General features: G+C 33.4%; 1 pseudogene; it reads right to left on the minus strand.

Moving 5' to 3' along the window:
• Positions 1-3,921: 3,921 nt before the first annotated feature.
• On the minus strand, positions 3,922-6,694 carry LOC149181067 (LOB domain-containing protein 1 pseudogene; annotated as a pseudogene).
• Between the last annotated feature and the right edge of the window lie 308 nt (positions 6,695-7,002).

Consider the following 7,002-nt stretch of genomic DNA (forward strand, 5'->3'; position numbering starts at 1 on the left):
TATGTTTAAAGCCATAAAATATAATTGATACATAATATTATAATGAGTTTTTATTTTTAGTTAATTCATTATGAGAAAGTGTGATATAATAATTTTTTTTAATTAGAATTTATTTTTTTTTGGTTAAAAATTAAATATTTCAGTAGAATTTTCAATATTAACTTTTTTTCATCTCTAAATCTATTTTTTTAATCATTATTGAATCTGTTTACCTCTTTATATTTACTTCATACATACAAATTATCAAATAACATACACAATAGATGCCTTGGAATAATTATCAAATAGAAAATGACAAACATAATCGATGCCTTGGAAGTGGTTAATCCATAAATGTGCTGGTTATAAGTAAACTTGGATTCAGCTATTAAAAACAATGATTAATTATAACAAGACATGCACTGAAAGAAAGACTTCCCAATTCTTCAGAAGATGAAAACTTGTTAACCTGTAATTGAAAAAATTATTATAGTTTAATTATTTTATATTTTGGAATTTTTTTATATATATTTTTGGTGTTAAATTTATTCGAAATTTAATAAATGTGTTAAAATTATTAAGCTGTTTGAGATATTTAAAATGCTAAATCTATTTATACCCTTCAAAACTCATTTTTAAGCACCCAAAACCTCCCAAGATTCTCGGAAAAAAAAACCAAAACAAAAACGTATAATCTTCTCTTGAATTTTACGGTTGCCGGAGATGATTAGTCCACAACAGTGTATGGTCTAAATACCCATTAACACGAAATTTCCTTTATTGCAGAAAACCATCGGCATAAGACTTCACGTCAGTTGACTGGGATGGCTGTACAGCATGGCGAGGCAGAGCAAGTCGTCCAAAGATGAAAAAGGCAGAAAGGGAGACGAATTTGTCTATTACTCTATTTTGTAATTGGTTTCTAATAGCAAAATCGTTGATGGGACAATTTTTTTTTTTACTACATCTCATTCTTAATCTATCTCTTGTAAATATAGATATATATATAATGAATAAAAATCCATAGGACTTAGATCTAATGCTGAAATGATACAATTTTGGCCAATAGGTAAGGTTCAATTCTTATGAGGACTTAATATGGAGTCATGGGATCACCTTGATGTAGTGGTCCAACATATGGTTGCACCTAGAGAGATATTATCAAATGGTCTCATGACATGGGTGCACATAAGTGGATCAAAGTCCACTCCTACATTCTTCAAAAATTTATAAGATGCCTCCTCCTTGTATTACACACCATCACACCAAAGTATGTAACGAGTTCTTATATCAAGTTTATGAGTTGATATTGGGGAAGTATGTAAATCCCATCAAGTTTATGAGTTGATATTGGGGAAGTATGTAACAAGTTTTATATTGAGGGAGGTGAGTGGAATTAACTATTGTATGAGTTGATATTGTGGAAGTAATTTATGTCCCCTCGATCTCACATGAGCATTATGAACTCGGGAAGTATGTAATGAGTTCTCACATCAAGTTTATGATTTGATATTGGGGAAGTATGTAACAAGTTTTACGTTGAGGAACGTTAGTGGAATTAGTTATATGGTATCTTGGTTCCTTTAGGGTCTAGATCTCTATATCATTGTGTTGGCTCAAATCTTCCAGGTTTTGGTGTGCTAATTTTGGTCATTTTTTTCTTTGTTCTTATTGTTAATTTATGTACCCTAGCCACTCGATCTATGTCCCTTAGCCCTCACATCAGGATTTTGAGGTGATAAATTGAGAGGTATGTTATGAGTTATATGGCACAAATAGGTATCAGTATGGTTGTCCTATAAATTTAGGGTGTAGGTGACAAATAGATTAAATTGAGGTTGATGCAGGTTGGCAGACTGAGTTGGTTTCTATATTGGTCCTTTTAAGCTCTAGACCTATAGGTCATTGTGTTGGGTCATCTCTTCTAGGTTCTATTGTGCTACTTTTAATCATTTATTTAATTTTATAATATCTAATTTACACACCATAGTTGAGCCTGATCTATGTCCCACCTTATTTATGTCCATTGGTCCTCACATTAGGTTTATGAGTTCATACTAGGGAATTATGTAATGATTTCTATGGAACAAATTTGAACTAGGGTTTTGGTCTTGTGAATTATGAGACTCAAACAATAGTAACTCATTTTATGATGGAGGGAGTAGGTAACAAATAGCTTAAATTAAGGTTCACCTAGATTTAGAATTGGATGGTTGTTATCTTGGTCTCTTTAGGCTCTAGATATGTAGATCATTTTGTTTGCTCATATCTTTTAGGTTCTAGTATACTAATTATGGTCATTCATTTGGTGTTCCCATTGTTAATTTACCTTGGTCTATTTCAACTTTTGTGTTTTGGATATTCATTGTTGTTTCTAGCAGCCTATTAGGTGGTTTGGGTAAACTTGGACATAGAAGCATTTCTCCCTTTCTATCCCATTGTTCAATTCTTTCAAATTTCAAACCTAGGGAAATATTTGTGCATTTTCTCTAGTTTTACTCGCTTCCAGCTACTCTTTGGTGGTTTGATATGGTGCTTCGCCTAGATGAAATCCCAAATTCTCTTTGCAGTTGGTGATGTTGTTGTTGTCCCCATGGATTAGGGCTTCATTTGTGGGGATTAGGGGTTATTATCCTTTCTTGGACAAGTTTTCAAGGCATTAGTAACCTATCTCTCATCTCGGGTTTTGTTGAGGTTGTGACCTCTAATTCTCTAGATTTGTCTCCTATGTCGTTGGATTTTAGTTGGGTATTGGTGTGTGGCTTCCTCTTGTATCTTTTGGCTCCCACTAGCTCTAGTTTTAGTTGAAGAAATCCGTGCAAGTGATCTCTTTCAGGTTTCAAGGCACCCCCTTTACGAAAACAACCACCTCAAGCTACTTAGGCTCCCAATGATGCTCTTTAGGTGGTCATGTCCTTACAACTTAGATTCTATGAGAAAACAAAAAGAGAATTTGAGGATATGGAAAAGAAACTCATATGGGAGCACTAACAACTCCCCAAAGACCAACTATAACGCAAGTTCAAAAAATGAAATTTTGACCAGGGTTAGTCAGGCATAAACCATAGACACTAAAATTTCTAAGCTCATTAACATCTACTAACTCAACAAGACTTTCGGTACTTAAATCATAGAGAAAAAAAATACTTCCAAACTACCATATAAAAAAACAACATATAACAAAAATTTCACACTATATATTTAGACTTTGAATTTTCAACATGTCTAACCTCCTATTCACATCTAGAAAAATACTCGTTAATCATTATTCTAAAAAAATGAACCTGCCCAACAACATAACATAAAAGAAAAACAAAAGCTGAAGTCAAAAATATTTATGTTGAATAAGGCAATAGCTAATGTCATTTCATTGTGTTGTTTTATAAACTATGCTACCATGAAAGACGCAACTTATACAATGAACATGCTTGTCTCCCCATGGTTTTAGTATTAAGTGGCAAGCCAAAGTTACTATTTTATCTCTTTGAAATAATACTCATGGCAGCTTGGGAAAGAAAAAAATCATTTATACTTAAAATATAATAGAATTACTAAACTGTTAAATTGCATCAAAATCTCCCTTCCACCCCACGCCATGCTGGGCCAAATGAAGGGTATCAGAATCGAATTAGGGCAAAAAGAAAATAAAGAACTACATCAAGGGAAGACACAAATCGAGACCTTTATAATACATTGGGCAAACCCGAAGCTATACATAGCGTGAAATTGCCATCACTTTCATTCGCAGATCTACGAGAGCTTGAAATTCAAGGACGTGTAATTAGGCGGCGAATTAGGGACGCAAAAAACACATTATGGTTCTATCCTCTTCAAAAAAAAAAAATACATTAGGGTTTAATTAAGCTCGCTGTAGTAAAAAGGGTTTTCGATAAACGTGATCAAGTGTCACTGGTTTGATTCTCCACTTTGTTCGTTCGAGCGTTATCTTCGAACATTTCTCCCTTTTCTCCCGGTGTTATTTTTGTGCGCATAAACCTGATATAATATGACCCCCCCAAAAAAAGGTCGAGCCCCCGAATAATTCCGAAATATACACAGGATACGTCGACTACAGCCATGACGGATCCCACAGCTCCGGTAGGGATTGATCATCTTGATCACGAGCATCTGAGTGGATCCTTCATGGAAAGTGCTCAGAGTGTGAGAAAACGGCTCCGATATGGATTGATCTCCGCCCTCAACACTATGCAGGTTTTCTCTTATGTAAGCAGTGATATTCGCCTGATGCAAATTCATGTGAAGAAGCTCCGCCTGCAAGATCGCCTTCTCTAACTGCAGCTTAGAGACATGTTCCTGCAGCTGCCAGATTGTTCTCGCGCACCCATACGGTCTCTCAGCCTTGCGCTCGCTTCATATACCATACTGCTAACTGCATCAGCGCGCATATCCTGTGGCAGATCCAGCATTGAAACATGATTGCACAAAATCGTTATGTCAGCATCAGCATTGAAACATGAGTGCAGGAAACCTGAATAAATGAAAATAAATTGCAGCAAACCTGAGTGAAAGAGAATATTTCTATTTACTAGAGGCTTTATAGAATCTATCGAAAAGCTCCTGAATAAAATAGAATACTGCTAACTACCAGAGGCTTTGTACACGTATGGAAATGTAAAGTATTATTTCTTCTATGCAAGAGACGAAGTTGGTTATCAGAGGCTTTCGAGGATTGAAAAGAGTAACAAAGTTATTTAGTCTATGAGCATGAGGAAGAGGAAGATAGAAGAGTAAAAAATTCAAGAGAAAGAGTAAAAAACTTATATTGTTTATTAGCAAGAGAAAGAAAAAATATTTTATAGTGGAGGAAGAAAGTCATTTCTTCTAAATTACAGGAGGTTATTTGACGGGTTCTTGGAGGTTTCACAGAATTTAGGGAAGAGAGTATTTACTATTTTTATAATTTTGTTTCTAATGTTATTTATACAGTTTAGTCAAAAATCAATTTTACTTTTGTCTAACTTCATAAAAAACAATCAAGACAGATCCTACTATAACCATCAGTAAGATCTTCACATGAAAACAAGCAGTAGCTTCAGAAAAACATCAGCTATATACAATTAAAGACTGATAAAAACTACCTACATCAGGCCAGTAGAAAATGATAAAAACTACCTACATCAGATCATTAAAAAAATATACTTCCTACGCTTTGTAAGTTACCAATGTCAAAAGATCAAGCATGGCTTACCACAACAACCTTCCTTTGACAAGAGATCTGCTACTTGGTTCTACTCCTTGAAAAGGTGTGAGAAACATGTTCTCCGAAAAGACTTTGCAGGAAAGAGAGGAAGATAGTTATTAGAGGCTTTGCAGAGTTTATAGAAAACAGTAAAATTGTATGTCATCCATGAGCATGAAAAAGAGAGAAGATTTTATAATTGACGGAGATGGTTATTTTTTCTATGTGAGCGTGGAAGATGGTTATTAAAAACTATGCAGTATTAATGGAAAAGAGTAAAAAAACTATTTCCTTTGTGGGCATAAGCAAGAGCTAGAGAAGATTTTATAATTGAGAAGATGGTTATTTCTTTTATCCTAGGGAGTAAGATGGTTATTAAAAGATTTGCAAAATTTATAGAAAAATGTAAAATAGTTATTTCTCTATAAGCATCAGGGATAAAATGAGAAAAGATTTTACAATAGAGGAAGATGGTTATTTCTTGTATTCTAAGGAGGAGGATGGTTATTGGAGACTTTCCAAGACTTATGGAAAAAAGTGAAAAAGTTATTTCATTTGTCATCATGCTCAAAGAGAAAGAGAGAATATTTTATAGTGGAGGAAGATTGTTATTATAAAATTTATAAGATTCTTGGAGAAAACGAAAAGATTGGATGATTTTATTTTAGGTTTATGTCAAGTGGTTGAGATAAATGATCACTGTCATCTCCACTTATTTCAATTCTCCCAAACAAATAATATGATGAAATTTAATAAAATAACTTTTAACTTTATTGTTAACTTTAAATATTTTTTCTCGATAATCTTTCTCCAACTCAAACCTATACATTATACATATATAATTAAATATAAATCATTTAAAAAATGATATGATATCATTATACACTCAAATCATTAAAAATAAAAAACTTTAAAATACCAACCCATGAAAAAATGAATAAATGATTGACTTTACGATTAAAACCTGCAATTATAATTTAAATTTACAATCTAATTAAATAATACAATAAAATATGTTACCATATTTATTTATATAATATATTTATATTATCCATTTTACAAAAGAGGAGACTGAAACATTTATATGATACATTTTACAAAATACAAAATAAGAGAATGGAAAGGTGGTATAAGCAACATATAAATATGAACGCAATAACATATGTTTTTTTAATTAAAACATGAATCAATTCAAGTTTCAACGAAGTAAATATAATAATAATAATTTTCTAGAGTTACAGTGCAGTCTCAGACTCAATATTCATTCCAAACACAAAGTTAGGTTCATTAACAGACAAATCAAATATATGAAGACCTCTACATAATGTTGTATAGCATTACCTCCATCATTTTTATGATATTGGTTGCTCCAAATACTTTATGTGCATCTGCAAATTTCTGAACATCATTTTGTGGGAAGGGGGCGAGCACACAGTTCTCTGTACATCGTCTTCTCAACAGTTTGAAAGCTGCGCATAGTGATGTTGTCTGCCGTACTCCTCTTAATGTGCTCATCTGCAATATGCAGTTACCACACAGTAGCCCGTTATGACCATGACTGCAACAATGAGACACGAAATACTCCCCACCTCCCCCAACAAAAAAAAATAGACTGCAACACTGAGACACCAAGTACTAAAAAAATGATGACGGTGATGGGGAAGAAAATGCGAGAAATCTGCAGATCTGTGGCGAAAATGGATTAATAGATTCTACCATTTTTGAACTAATGACAAAATGCTCATATTCACTTGGCCGAGGGACCCCAAAATCCTGAGGAGTAAGAGGGTGATGTATGCCCTATGTGATGACATGGTAGACGT

Source organism: Pinus tabuliformis, chromosome 3_2, assembly GCF_031772625.1.
Source record: "Pinus tabuliformis cultivar Carrire ecotype Pingquan chromosome 3_2, CPIR1, whole genome shotgun sequence".
Taxonomy (NCBI): Eukaryota; Viridiplantae; Streptophyta; class Pinopsida; order Pinales; family Pinaceae; genus Pinus; species Pinus tabuliformis.